The sequence below is a fragment of the Athene cunicularia genome, assembly GCF_003259725.1.
Source record: "Athene cunicularia isolate RWA chromosome 3 unlocalized genomic scaffold, athCun1 chr3_part1, whole genome shotgun sequence".
NCBI classification, from domain to species: domain Eukaryota; kingdom Metazoa; phylum Chordata; class Aves; order Strigiformes; family Strigidae; genus Athene; species Athene cunicularia.
The window spans coordinates 123,937,006-123,952,471 of record NW_020799097.1 but is presented as its reverse complement, the minus strand read 5'-3'; positions in this window follow the sequence as shown (position 1 = coordinate 123,952,471).

The following is a 15,466-nucleotide window of genomic DNA, read 5'->3' as shown; positions in this document are numbered from 1 at the left end:
CTATTTGATAAAGCCAAGAGCATGCTGGACTTTTGCAAGCAGAAAGGCCTCCAAAAGTATGAAAGTTATTTCTGGCATGTTGTATTCTCAACATGTCAAGGAAACATGGATTATTTTTACACGAGCAGGCAAATCAAAATGATTTCTTAGCAAGCTCCCATGAAAATTCTAAAAAAAAAAAAAAAAAATCAAAAATCATTGCTTCTGAATTAGATTTCTTAGATGGATCATGGAACATTCAGAAGTTCATCTGCACTAGTTTGGACCTCTAATGAATGAGGATGGAGTGAAAGGTAAAATGGAATGAAAAAACAAGGACCAGGAATTAATTTGGATATTTGAGCGGACTTTTTTTTTTTTCCTTACTGTGAATTTGTCATCAAACATAGACTGTGACAAACTGAAGACACTTTTGGAAGTTCTTTTTAATAGCTGTTAATTTAAAGGTGATGTGTAGGTGTTCAGAGGAAAAGGATCTCTGGAGCTGAACAGACCTATGTAGAAAGAACATGCCAACTTGTTGAAAAGTACAAAGCAGTGTAGCAGCAAGATGACTGAAGTGTCCTAAACTCTCTTGACATTGCAGCACACAAATTAGGCTATACACTTTGCAAATACTGGAGGCTGTTTCGAAACTCCCTATTAGGGATTACAAATGCTGACTGCAGTTGCTAGACAAAGGTAATTAGATATCACAGCTATGGCCTCAGCTCAGTGTTTTGTGTCTGAGCTGGTATTACTGTGTAGGGTTCTTATGCATTAGATTACCTCAGCCAAAACCAAGTTATGATACCCACCAAAGCTAAGTCCTATGATTAAGGTAAAAAAAGGACAACCTAGTCTCAGGATTTTTTTCCATTTCAGTGTAGAAAAGTATTTTTCCACATAGCGAAGGGGCTTTTTAACAGAAAATAGGTGTAAAGAGTGCATAAATATTGATATTTAACATACATCCTCATTCATAGTTACTTCTCTGTGTAGTGTTTTTACTGGTTCAATACCCATGTCAAAGTTCAGGAATAAGCACTTGTTGCCTCTGCTTGGTGGACCCACAGCCACCTACATAATTTTGGCCCAACTAGAGTCATTAAAGCTTCCATAGATGAAGGTCAATAATTAACAATAATGATACCTTTACTCAGTGTGAGGGTAGTTTTTTTGCAAATACTTTATCCCGGGAAAAATAAAGGGAAGAGGGCATTTTTGTGCAGTTAAAACCTTCAGCAACCAAGTGCTTTTAGAGGTATGTTAGTGGCTAGTGCAACACAAAGAGTGCTGCTGTGTGATGTACATTGTGTCGACGTGAAATGAAAGTTCAGGCTGCCTTCTCTTTTTTATTTTTTTTTTTTTTTACACCTTACTCTTAAAATTTCCCCTCTCCCCTCTTGGCAAAGCCTCAAGAAGAAGCTTTGAATGTCGTGCTAGCACAACAGCAGACAGAATGAAAGAAACTGAGACAAGTACCTCAAATACAATTAATAGGTGATACTGCTATTTCCTATTTTTCATCTAAATCTCCACTCCTAAGAATTTGAGCTAAATCCTAAGTTTTCTTTCTATTGTTAAGCAGAATATCCAGCAAGTTAAAACTCAGCATCACAAGGGGGTCCTAAGATGGGGTTTGTTCCAGCTTTCCTGCTGAGCAACTGTTTATGAATTGTTGCTAAAAAATGTCAGAGAGGATGGTAGTTGCTGTGCTGTCACATGGGCTGATACAGCGCAGAACCCACTTAGCATTCTTCAAGGGAAATTATCCAGTGCTGCAACTCACAATTTATAATTGGTTGCATATTAATATCCAAAAAAGGCAATAAAATCCGCTGTGTGTTTAAAAAAAAAAAAAAAAAAAAAAGTAGTATTATAAGCTGAGCAGTGAAAATCTTGAAGACTCCTTGTCTAGAATAGAGCTGTGTGCCATGCTGTTTATTCCTTAATTACAAGTAATTCTAAATCATCTCCTTCCTTCAAAGAAGGATTTTGTTTAGTGTTTGTGTTAATTTTAATCTCGCTAATGTGATACTCTCTTGGAACCTCTCCCTCATGTCGTAACAGCAAGACACGCTGCCTCTTTTGTCCCTGCCGTTTGGGAAACGCACAGATACTGCTGCTTGTCACTGCAGCTCTGGGGTTGTTACTATCAATATACCTCCCTTTAAAGGAAAAGAAGACAGAACAAAACCCAACAGCAGCATTTTTTCCCCCAGACTTCACTTTTATTTGTAGTATTTAAGCTAGGCTGTGCAAGTGCTTCATGAAAATCAGGGGTTTAAAATGTATAGTGCTGTATTGTAGTGGAAAGCTTGTTATTCAGCATAATAATTATTTCTGTGTCACATTATGAAATGTCATGTAATAAATACCTCACCACAACACAAAGTAAACAGTGCAAAGTCAGGTGGTTTATGATTTTGACATTTTAGTGTATAAACATATTCCTGATTCCTGCGTGTCTTGGGGGGCTACTGGGAATTAGATAATGTTTTTATGAGTTCTAAAAACTTACATTGAATTTCATAATCTGTATCGCTCCATTTATATAGTCCATGTTGTGCATTTTATTACAGCTTCAGTGGCTTATATTACAAGTGTCAGCTGCAAAGAAAAATGTACAAAGGCTGGTTTGTGGCATGGGGGGTACAACATGGTAAAACCTTACAGCACACACATCAAAGCCCTGGGGACAAGCTGTAATTGCACACCTGGGCCATGCTGGGACAGCAGAATTCACCCTAAGCTTTTTTCTTTTCAGGATGGATTACAAACCCTTGCTGAAGGAGGCTTTCTGGCCAGTGCTTGTCACTAGAGGATAATTTTGGGGTTTTGTCCAGCCCTGTGCGAAAGACCCGTTAACTCCAGAGTAACTGGGAGGCCTTGAGTGTCAGTGACAAACTGGGAGTGTGTACAGAGGGGAAAGAGGATGGGTTGCTGCCCCAAGTGGGCTTCTTACTAGTCCCATATGGTCTCTGCGAACAATGGCTAGATGTGATTTCATAAAATACTGTGGATAAAATGAGGCCTTTTGTGCTCCTTTGCAAGCTTGTTTGGTGTTACAGAAGTCATGGGTCGTGCTTGAATGGTGGGAGAAGTCTCTACATAGTTATCCAGCACCTTTCTGGAAAGGGGCAGATGGTGATGAAGCAGCCACAGCTTCAGAAAACCTCAAATTGTCACTGAAAATGAGAGAAAGCCATGGCTGCTGTTGGGTGATAGTGACAGTAGGTGTCCAGCAGTCAGGCGTCTCACTTGCACGATTTGGATGCTAGGGTTAGCCTGTCCCTTTCTGATATGAAGCTGGTGTTAGCAGACTCTTGGAGACTTGGCAGCGTGTTGGAGCTGCCAGCCCGCTCACACAGATACCCCAGTACAGGATGGGGCCCTGAAACTGAGCTGGATCCTGCTTAATCTGAATTTACAGCTGTTGGCACATGCATCTGACACACCCTCTCCTTACCGCTTTACCTGTTGGCATTAAAAAATTACAAGGAGTGTGATCTACCAGACATTTTGCTGAAAGTGGTGAGATGATTTACCTCTTCCGTATTAGGATATAATTTTCTTAATTTCAGAAACTGCCCCATAGTGTTCAGGCTATTTAACCATAAATCTGGTTTAATTTTTCTGTGAGATTTTATGCTTGTTTATGCATCTCAAGGTCTTGCAGAATGATGATTTTCCTGAACTAAAGCTTCATGGAGAGTGAAATTTTGTTAATGAAACAAAAGTGAAATAATGATTTTTACCATTCCAGGTGCATGGCTACTCTGACTTCCTTTTCCTTTCATGTTTGAAGTGTGTGCAAGAAATGTACCAACAGCTGGTTCTAAGAGAGGTAGGAGGCTTTCACTCATCTTTAAGACTCCATATTGTCTGATTTCTCATTAATTTCTGATTTGTCTATAAATAAAAACAACTATTAAGAATGCCTCTGGCTATTATATCCAAGAATAAGTGTTTGAGATACATGAGAGATGCTCAGGGAATTGATAAATCTTCAGGAGAAAAAAATGTCCTGAGATCAATTTCATGATTCAGTAGTGAAGTCTTCATATCATATAAAATGTAATGTGATTATCCATGGCTCTAATAAAATCTTGATTTTTCCACCAAGCTTTCATCTATAAAAATCAAATTTATCCAGCATTAGTCTGCATTTTGAAAAGGATAGGGGTTTTTTGAAATAGATATGATAGTAATCCTTTATGGTACATTAATATAGGAGAATAATAATTTGTTGCATTTTCTTCACACAGAAACAATCGGCTGGGAGATGTGCATAATAATTGTCTTTGTCCTTCATTGTCACAGGCCATTAGCTAATGAATTTAAGCCATACTTGGCTCTTGCTCCAATAAGAAAACTACATTAGAGATCTTGTAGCCTTGTCATTATATAAAGCCTTTCAGTGGGTTTTATTTTAGTCTCACTGAGGTGATGCTGCCATGGACTGAGGATTTTGCGGTAAGCAGTGAAGTTTTGTACATCTGTACGTCATATATACTACGTCTGATGTAGTGGGTTAAGCAAGCTTGAAGTGTGTCTACAGTTATTAACATTGCCAGATGCCAGAGCCTCTTTGTTTGGTTCTTTATAATTTAGCCAAACTTTACAGGCCTACTTTTGTGACTGTTTCATGTTCATTTTTTGGGTGGCAAGATTGTTAAACTTGGTTCAGCTATTCTAGGATTCACACTAGGGAAAATAGGTAGTTTGGGCAATGCTTTGAACAAGCAATTGGAGCACATAACTGTAAGTTGAGCGGTTTTACCACCTTTGCAGTTTGCCCTCTCAACTAGAAGGCCAGCAAAAGAAAATCCTGTGATGGAAGAAGTGCTCTTCTGTCCTGAGAAAATCCACTCACAATCTGGCTATTTGGAGAAAAAGGTTGTATGCAAATGCATAGCAGAATTTGTCCAGCAATTGGTCCTCCCTCAACAAAATGATTTTAGCCTACTGGAAAGGGAACCGCATTAGAAATCACAAAATCTTGAGTGCAAGTCTTCTCTTTCCTATTGATTGTTTGTAGTATATCTTGGTCCATCACAAGGCACCCGAGGATTTTAATCCTACTTTTAAAGGTGGGTAAGATTGTAAGCAGAGAGAACCAAGAGTCTACATAAGCTAACCTTTGGTAGAGGTGAAAATGGATGCCACATCCAGACTTTAATCAAACTGCTTCTCTACATGTGTCATTAGTCTGCTTGGCTCGGACCCCAGTGCTCCTTCCACAGATCAGAAGGACATGGGAGGCCTCTTCCTGCAGCTCCATCTTCCCTCAGCTGTCCTAAGCCAGATTTTAGGAGCTGTTGCTGTTCTAGGCCAGCTCTTAGCTGTTGCTCCTGCATTGGGTAACCACATCTGCAGGACTCCAGGCACTGCAGAACGGAGCTTCTGAGCCACAGCACAGAGAAGCAGCGGGATTGCTCTGTGGGGTGCCAGCTGCTGCAGCCTCAAAAGAGGCACTTCTGCTGTCCAGCCACTCTGGACCACACCGGTCCCCCAGCTATGCTGTCCTTCCCCCCATCTGTGTCACAGCTGAGAAATGACACACCATTCCTACTGATTCATGGGGTTTGACTGCTTCCAGGAAAGACAGAGCCCACTAGTTCAGTTGGGTTGCTGCTACCTTTGGACTGTCAGAATGGTGTGCAGAACAGCAGGAGGCAGAGAAAAAAAAAATCTGTAGTTCTGTCATTTGTGTTTGACATCTTACTGGTATCAGAAAAAGGACCTGAAATTTCTAGGGTTTACTTTGTATCTGAGCTTTTTACTTATGGATGTCTTAAATTTGGGAGAAGAATGGATGGTGAGTGTGTGATACACATCTGCTACCTGCAGAGACACACAGGAAAGCAGTTGAGGCATAATTCTGTGTCTGTTCAGGGATTATTGTTTCTGCACAAGCTGCAGCATCACAGCATTCAAAGGATGGCTGTGGTGAAACAGTGTTCAAGTTTTGTTGGGTCATGTCAAGAGAGATGGCACCAGACAGCCCAGGCTATTTCATCTGCAAAGTGGTGTGAGAAATGAGCTGGGACTGCCACTCCTCTTAAGAGGCAACATGTACTCCCTTACCTCTTTTCATCTCCATAACCAGAGTCTGAGGTTTCCATGGCCTGTGGACACCCATTTTGTCATCTGCCTAATTGGGAAAATGTTTTAATACATAGTGCAGGAAGCGTTCTGAGTGCATCATCCAAAAATGTGATGCCTCAGTGCAAAATGAGCATTGTTTGCAGCAGAATATGCGGCTAGAAAACTTTGATGCTCTGAGGCGTGCAGAGGGCAGGTGCCAGATAGCAGTGATCACCCATTTTTCTAAACCAGCAACACTTACAGCCCTGTTGACAGAGTTTGATTCTCACTAGAAGTAAATTCAATATGCATGAAAGGGCTCTTGTTCTTCTTCAGTGGAGAGCATAAAGAAAGACTGTCAGACAACTAATCTCTTTCTGATAGTTTTCTTTTCAACATCATTGAACTGTCATTTCTCCTGGGCTTTGCCAGAATGTTTGATGTATCCGTTGTTTCCCCAAACAGACAGATATCGCTAGCTTGGATGATACAGGAATTTTTGCCGGGAAGGGAGAGGCTGAGATGCCTTTACCAGCCTTTTGCTGTTGCTGTGTAGGTCCTTTGCTGAGCTCCAGAACTCTGGTTAGAGAGGAAAGGAGGGTATCCTGGTGACTGATTAGGTTGCATCTCTGAGTGCAGCCATGGAATTGTTCATAGCACTTGCCCTGGTCTGGGACCACATTTGCTGAGGATTTGGGATTCTGCTTTTTCTGAAGATAAACCCATTTATGCCCCCAGATCTTTCATTTCAAAACCAGTGATTCAAGATGGCCCTAGGCACCACTCTACCACCTAGCTGCAGTCATAAAGTAGCTCAAACTAGAGGTTTCCTCTTTTTTTGATTGTCCCTCTGCAGAGTTGGCAAAGCATTCACTCCTTCTAGGAATGTGTGAAGAGTCAGTAAGATTCCTAAAACTATTCAGAGATAAAAATCTGTATGTCTCCTCCCAAGGCTGTGGATGAAAGATATCCTTCTCCTTCAGCTGGTGACTCACTGAGGAGTCTTCCATAGCGATACATGGTTAGCAAGGCTGCATGTCCTCCACAAGCTCTTGCAGAAGAATTTAGCAAAAATGAGATTCTGAAGTGAGGCAAACTGGAGGAGCCCAAACACCACCATGATCTGGCAAAATGAGTGCTACATACTATTTGTAGTGAGCACTAACATTTTTTTTTTTTTTCTAACTGGGCTTCAACCATCCACTTGTTATCCTGGATATCAATACCATTGAAGAATTTAGGTTATCTTAGGTGTTTAATGTAACTTTTTTTTCCCTTGGAAAAAGTGTTTCTGGGGTCTTCAGGGCAGCTGGTGAGTCTGTACAGATCTGGAAGGGGCTGAAGAATGGTGGTCCAAGTCTGTAGCTTGGGGCTCTCTGTGTAAGTGAAAGCATCACATGAATTAGTCAACATTTGCATATTTTTTTCCCTAGTGTGGAGCTGCCAACAGTAAATAATAGGTAGGGTTTGGGGCTGTAAGAAATGCTGATTTATTTGTTAGAAGTGTTTAATGATTGATCATGAGATGGATTTCAGCCCACACCCCTACCAGAGCATATGCACCAGAATGTTCTCTCTTTGCCGTCATACCAGGACCACCTGCAAGAGGTACTTTTTCTGTGAGGCATGATGCATATTCCGTGGAGGACCTAGTAAGCAAACTTGCACCCTTTTATATGGATGAAGTGGAACATAGTGTTGCTGCATGCAGAATTTTGGAAGCTATCTGTCCCCATGTTTTCTGACAGTGTCACTTTAATATATGCAGTTTAAAAAGTATACAGGAAGATTAGTGATAATTTAAGGTAGGACACTCATTTAAAAATAACTTGCAATGCCATTTAAATCCATGTGGATTAGTCTGGACAAATTGAAGAACAGTTTCTGAGTCTGGAATTACCTAATTTGGCTGTGATTATTTTTTTTCATTTCCAGATTAACTAGAGATATTTATCTGAACCAGGTGGCTGCTGAGATTTTAAAGGAAGCGGGAGCAGGAAACTTTGCAGTCAGTTTTACAACACAATTAATTGCTTGTCCTTTCAAAACTGAATCTCTCCACACCATCTCACACCTGCCCCACACCACAACCAAAGTCTGAAAATGCTTGTCCACTTGCATGTCTTGCATACATGAACAGGTCCGTGGAGCTCATTTTCATTAGTTGTAACTTTGGTAATTACAAATCTTCTGCAGGATGAAGGCCACACCACATATACATATTCCTGCTCCGTGCTTTGAGATTCTTTCCATCAAGCACTAATGTCCTATTGTATGATGTTTGGGATTCAGGCGGTACAAGCTGTTAGATACAAATTTCCTCTTAACCTGCAAGGAGCAGCAGTTTGCATAATAGATTGCCTTATCACATCTGCAAGGTAATTGCCTCTAGACAGGCTTCCAAGAAGGCTTCAGATTTGATCTATGATGGCCTTTGCATTGCTAATGTCTGTACTTCAAGGAAGCGTATCTCTGTTGCTGATGTACTGTGTGGATGACTGATGGTGTAGTTCCAAAGTTAACTGGGCGTTCTCTTTAAAGGCAACGTATGATATTATACTTGGGCAAAGAGGAATTTCCTGCATAATCTTTAGAGACAAGTGTATTACATTTTATTATTTCCCTGGAATCTATGCAGAGTTACAGAAGTACAGTTAAAAGGCTACTCATTTTATTATTTCTCTGGAATCTACTCCAGTTCAGTATTCTGATTGCTTGTCCAGCTACTCATTTTCTAATAAACAGGATCTCAGTAGAAAAAATGTATGGACTGTAGAACCTTCACTCAACCTTCCCACCTTTGAATCTGCAGTTTCCTTAGATGTCACCATGGAGCATCTACAGGTGGTTAATCAGAGTTTTGACATATCCAGCATCATGCAGGACAGGTGTGTGTATGGGAGCTAGGATAAGAGCTCCATCTCTTATTTTCTTCCATAGCTCTTAGAAAAGGATCTCTCTGTTCTTAACTGCTGTCTGTGGAGGAAATCTTGCTTTCTCACTTGCGCTGCCTTACCCTTATAAGATGCTTTTTCCAAATCTTAGCCATAGGTTGCCCCCTGTCTTTATCCTATCTAAATTTTGGCCCTTTTGCTTTCAGCTGTCTCAGTAGAGTGTCTGTGTAACAAGCAATTAGGTTATGAAAAAAGTATATATTAAAAAAGAAGGCCATGTTTAAAGTTGAAAAAACCTGTTACTTGGGAGAAGAGACCGACACGCACCTCACTACAACCTCCTTTCAGGGAGTTGTAGAGGGCGATGAGGTCTCCCCTCAGCCTCCTCTTCTCCCTCTTCTCCAGACTAAACCCCCCCAGTTCCCTCAGATGGTCCTCATCAGACCTGTGCTCCAGACCCTGCACCAGCTTTGTTGCTCTTTTCTGGACGCACTCCAGCACCTCAACGTCCATCTTGTAGTGAGGGGCCCAAAACTGAACACAATTTTCAAGGTGTGGCCTCACCAGTGCTGAATATAGGTGGATGACTACCTCCCTTGTCCTGCTGACCATACTATGTGCTGTTTATTTTAAAAAGAGAGGGACAAGGACATTCTTCACCTCAATAGTGCTGCAGGATGTCCTATACAAGTATAATTACACTTTGCAAAAAGGCTAGGGAGACCACAGAGGAAGCGTATTGAAGAACTGGAAAAGGTACTGGAGGCACTAAGCATGCTAAAAGATTGAAAGTTGCTATTTATGGACACAGTAAAGGCTGCTTTTTTTTTTTTTTTTTTTTTTTTTTTTTTTTTTTTTTTTTAAGAAGAGAGAAACTGGGGCCAGTAAGGGATGTTTGCAGTTCTCAAGGATACCAAAAGATTAAATGACAAAACACTTTCAGACCATTGCAAGCTGACTGACAGGAGAGTTGATAATAAACTTGGAGAAAGCAGTGCTAATTCAGAGTTTTATGACACAGAATAAGGAAATGCTGTCTCTAGCATGTGGGTCTCCACCATCAATACTCTGTGTTTTGTCTCACCTCCATAGGCTGAACTGCATTGCAGCATCTGCATTTCAGGAATGTGACTCCTGTACTTGACCTTGTCTGCAGATAAATGCAACATGCCCCTTACTGCTGAGTGGTTTGGGAAGAATTTCAGCCAGACAAGAGAGGGGAGATAAAGGAAAGACAGGTGAGGATGTTTTTCATCTGCTTTTTTTGAACCGGCCTGCTTGACTTTGCCTACAAGACAGTGAGGTTAAGAGGGGCAGGGCCGGGAGTAGCTAGTGAGATGGCATAATGAAGCTGGTCACAGGCAAGCAAAGGGGCTGTGACATGAGGCTGCCACCCAGGGAACAGGCTTGTTGGGTACCTCTTCTGGCACAGAGCCTGGAGGGGAGGTACCTGCTGCCTGCCTGAAGCACAGTAGGGTCTCGCCACAGACATGTGCACAGCCACAGCAGGAGAAGAGAAGAATAAAGAATCCTTAAAAAAAGAGGTGCTGGTGAGTTAACCCAGCCCCTGCCTCTGCAGATTACCCTTAGCAGCAGAGCTCTCAGCGGGGGCAGGCTCTGGATTAGGAGGTGTAACAGGGTGGGTGCCTGTACCCAGCTCAGTGCCGTGGGCTGGGGCCCGGCCTGGGCAGGGAACAAGGTGCAGGTGAGCTGCTCAGCAAGTAAGTACTGGGCTGGCCTGCCTGCCTCGGCCCATGCCAGTGTTAACAAAACTCCAGCCCACCAGAGTGCATCCTAAAATCTTCTGCTGGTAAGGCAAGAACAAATTGTGATGTTTTTATGCCCAGTGCCTTAAGCTCAGCTGGGAGTATTACTGAAATTATATGTTTTTTTTATAGGCTATGACAGTAACTGGGCTATCATATGCTACAGTGTAGGAATAGCCTTTTTTCAGCTGTCAGCCTCAAAGTCAAGCTTTCATTGCACAAATAATTCCACTATTCCCTCCCCCCAGTTGTTGTCAATATCTAACACAGGAAATATTCATAACATCTTTCTCTCCAATGGCTGTTGGGTACCATCATATCGTGAGAAAAGACACCTGAGTGGAATTTTTCCAGCAACAAACAAAAAGCAAAAGAAAGAAGGTTTAAAAAAAATATTTTGTTGATGCATACATTTTTATGAATTGTTCTGCATATATATTTTTTAAATTCTGTTGGGCTGTGAAGAAAGAAAGAAAAAGAGCAGACAAGCATGCAGCCATAGAACTTGGTGAGCATTACTTGTTCCAGAACTAAATTTTATGGCGTCACGCATCAGTTAGTAATGTGTATGGGAGAGCAGGAGGATGGTACTTTAGGCAGATCTAACTGAGGTCAGTGCGATTTTCCACTACCTTCATTAACATGTTATCATACTTTTGATGGCATCTAGAAATACAAGAAAGTTTAAAATGCACTAGGTGAGGGTAACCTCATGTGCACAGCCCATTGCCTCAAAAAGCTGAATGCTCCTGCAAATTTGACATAATCCAATTATGTTGATTTCCTCAGTGACATTTCTGCAGGCTTATATACAGAAGGACAGGGAAACTGAGATCTATAATGATAGCTATTTCTAGCAAAGGTAATTTCTTTATTGGTGAACAACCTGTCCTTAGTCATGCTGATGACAAGGTGTTGAAGGATAAGGGAGAGAGGCTGTATAGCTTTAAATCTTAACAGGGAGTAACATAAATAGAGCATATATCATCTTTCTACTTGGACCAGGAGGCTTGCAATCCACCACCATCAGGCCAAAGCCAGGGAGCAGGAGTCAAAATCCAGGAAAAAATAATCAGGATCTCTGTGGAGATTGTGAGGGAGGCTGGATATTTCAGTATTACCATAGTGGAGGAGAAAGGGCAGCCACAGAGCATGAGCATGTATTTTTGGATAGTAAGGGTGTCCTTGGTGGAACTAGCTGCTTATTAAGAACCAGGTCAGGTTGCTCTGGGGACTCCCTGGTCGGCCCCGCCAACTTCCCAATCTGAGCAGCTCACAACATCCTGCTCTGTGCCATTTCCAGAACAACACAGATGAGGGCATGCTCACATATACACACTTCCTCAGCCGTCCTCCTTAGGCAAGGAAGGCAGCAGTTTTGACAGGAATATAGTGTAAATAAATTGTATCTTTGTGGTTTAATCCCAGACAGCAGCTAAATGCTACACAGCCACTCACTCACTCCCCCTGGGGTGGAATGGGGGAGGGAATCAGAAGAGTAAAAAAAAAAAAGTGAGAAAACTTGTGGGTTAAGATAAAGACAGTTTAATAAGTAAAGCAAAAACTGCACACACAAGCAAAGCAAAACAAGGAATTAATTCCCCACTTCCCATCAGCAGGCAGGTGCTCAGCCATCCCCAGGAAAGCAGGGGTCCATCACGTGTAACGGTGACTTGGGAAGACAAATCCCACAACTCTGAACGTCCCCTCTTACTCCTTCTTTACTCCACGTTTATATGCTGAGGATGATGTCATGTGGTCTGGGATATCCCGGGGGTCAGTTGGGGTCAGCTGTCCCAGCTGTGTCCCCTCCCAGCTCCTTGTGCACCCCCAGCCCTCTCACTGGTGGGATGGGTGAGAAGCCAAAAGAAAGGCCTTGGCTCTGTGCAAGCACTGCCCTGTGTTAGCAACAGTTTTCAGCACAAATTAAGAATATAACCCCATAGTAGCTACTATGAAGAAAATTAACTTTATCCCAGCTAAAACTAGTACAGATTATATGTCTTTAAATAATAAAAGAGCGTCTGCCTATTCATCACATGACAATTTTTCCTGCTTGCAGAAGAGAAGGTCTTTGTCACCATATATAAAATGTTGCATCTTTTTTTTTTCATAACCAGGAGGACCCTTCTGGCAGTCATGTGAGAGTTGTTCACTGGGCACTTTGGTGTAACTAGCTGTGCTTGTTTTCACCATCAAGCTCATAATAGTCGATAAAGTAAAAATGTGACTGTTTCCTTAAATTTTGTTTCAGATCCTGAACCATGCTCTGTGGCTGAGTTATGGTTTCTGTTGGATCACTGGCACAAATCAGGCTTATGGCCGGCAAGACCAGCCATGAGATCTTTTCAATATGGCAATGAAGTCAATGTGGGGGTTCCTCGCTGATCCATTAGAGCACTCTGACCAGGGGAAGGGGTATGGGGATCTTCACCTGTGCCCTTGCTAATCCCTTTTTGCCAGTTATTGGTTCCTTTGGGCTGCAAGCTGCCAACAGAAGTCACAAGGGCTTTTCAGTTGGGTCTGGTCTAGGACTCAGGCCAGTAACCTGAGAACACTGTGGTGGCTTCTAGCTTCTGACCTGCAGCTGAAGATCTTGCCCTTCTTCCCAGAGTAATTGCTCACCCTCTTTGAAATCTCCGAAAGCTTTCCACAAAAATTGCAAGAGTTGAGGCTTGCTACTTTTAAAAACAGTAAAATAAACACATAATCTGTAGGATAATTGCCTATGTTACAATTCCCCCCATGCAACAAAGGAAAAAGAAGCCTTATGCTGTGTACTTCTTAGGCCTTGTGTAACTTGATTCCGAGAGCTATGAAGGAACTGGAAAATGTTAATAAATAATGATGTTTGAAACACAAGTCACTGAACAAACCACCAGACCTTATTTTATCCTGTTTATTGCACAGGACAGAAAACGTCTATCTCAGTTTGAGGAAAATAAAATCTTAGACAAAATTATGTCTTAGGAATTAGCCTGAATGCTGCATGGTACTCAGAAGATAAATCAGAGAAGCTTACAGATTAACTGTTGGTAATATATAAAGAATAATGACAACTTTTGAAATAAAATCAGTACAACTGACTACTTAGCATTTCCCTGGTAGGACAAACCAAGGATCTCCTCAGGGCCACTGGAATTTTAAATTGCCTTGTTTGATCCACTTTACAGCTGCCAGATTTCCATCTGGTATTTTCCAAGTCAGAACCAAGCATATGTGTGCTCCAGAAAGCGTGCTCTCAGTCTGATGTGTTCTGGAAATCCTGGCCTCATTTTCCAAATCCTAAGCAGGTGATCTGCACTTAAAAAACCACTAATGTCTCCCTCAAGTGTGTTGGAATTATCTGTGTGTGCAGACCAGCTGCAAAACTGGGACAGAAATCTTAGGCAAATGTGCAAAATCTTCAAACTGTAACTTCAAAAATATTCAGGAAAAAGAACATTTCTGAGAAAATCTGTATGAGTAGTACAACTGTCTTTCACATTCCAGTGTAACGTTTTAAGAAGGAAAATCACTGCCTCTTCCAGGCAGCTCCAAATAGGTAGGAAATGCATGCCCTCTGGCAGCTTGGGTAAGTAAATCTGTCTTGAGAGAAGGCAAAGGAATGAAGACTAAGACATTATAAGCCAAGGGCTGACCTTCTTAATAGCCCAAATATTCACCCTCTCCAAAATAACTTAGTTCAGCTTAGGCCCACGGCTGTTCCCACAGTCATTCTTTCTCTCCCTCCAGTCACTGAATGCTGGCAGCCTCTGCGATATGCTGGCACAGAGAGAGGCATTTTAGGGAAGAGGAGGAAAAGACTGTGGGATAAGGAGCTTCCCAGTCCATGGGTCAGGCTTGGACTCCATTTGGTTTGTCATGGGAAAGAACACAGAGGACGAGCACAAAGCCACTCAGCTTCAATTGCACAGCTGCTTGCAGACCTCCACTACATTATCTTTCTAATTTCCCCAGGCTTCCACTTGATAGCTGGTTTAGTTTATTTGGCTGTCTGGGAGGTTTCGATTAGCTCCCACAGCATCTTGCACAAACACGTTGTCCTAACTCTGGAATCCACTTGTTGCAAACAGTGCTTTGGGCTCTAAGGTATAAGGAGGGGCTTTGGAAGGTAAGTGGGCAAAGGGCTGCGTGGCATTTTCTCTCTGAACTAGAATAAACAATCATTTAATTTTAGATTAATGCTGGAACCAAGGGTTTACATCTGGCTCCTGACACCCCCTCAATGGCAGGGAATGGGAGAAGTGTTCAGCCAGCGTGGTTATTCCCCGTCCGCCTCCCACAGGGATCACCCCCCTCACTGCTCCCTTCTCTCCTGCAGATAATGTAACATAAAACTGCGCACAACACCCGAAGCCCAGTGTTTGGGTGAAGTTCACTGAGCATATCATCAAGTGAAATCGGCAAAGAAATCTCGCCCGGCCTGCGTTCCTTCACCTCGCCTTTCCTTTCCGACAACTTCTCCAGCGCACCTCCAGGACCAGGGCCTGCGCTGCAGGCTTCGGGTCAGGCTCGGCGATGGACCGACACCTCCTCAGGGCCGGGCCCCGGCCCCCTTAATGTCCCCTCGCGGAGGTTTTCCCTCCCCGCGCTTCTATCCGCCTCCCGCGGCCGCACCCTTCCTTCAGCGCCCCGCGCCCACCTGAAAGGAGGCGTCCGGGACTCCCCCCGCCCCGTCCCTCCACCAGCGCCCCGCGCCGTTCCCTCCGGCCCGGGAACGGCCCTTCCCGG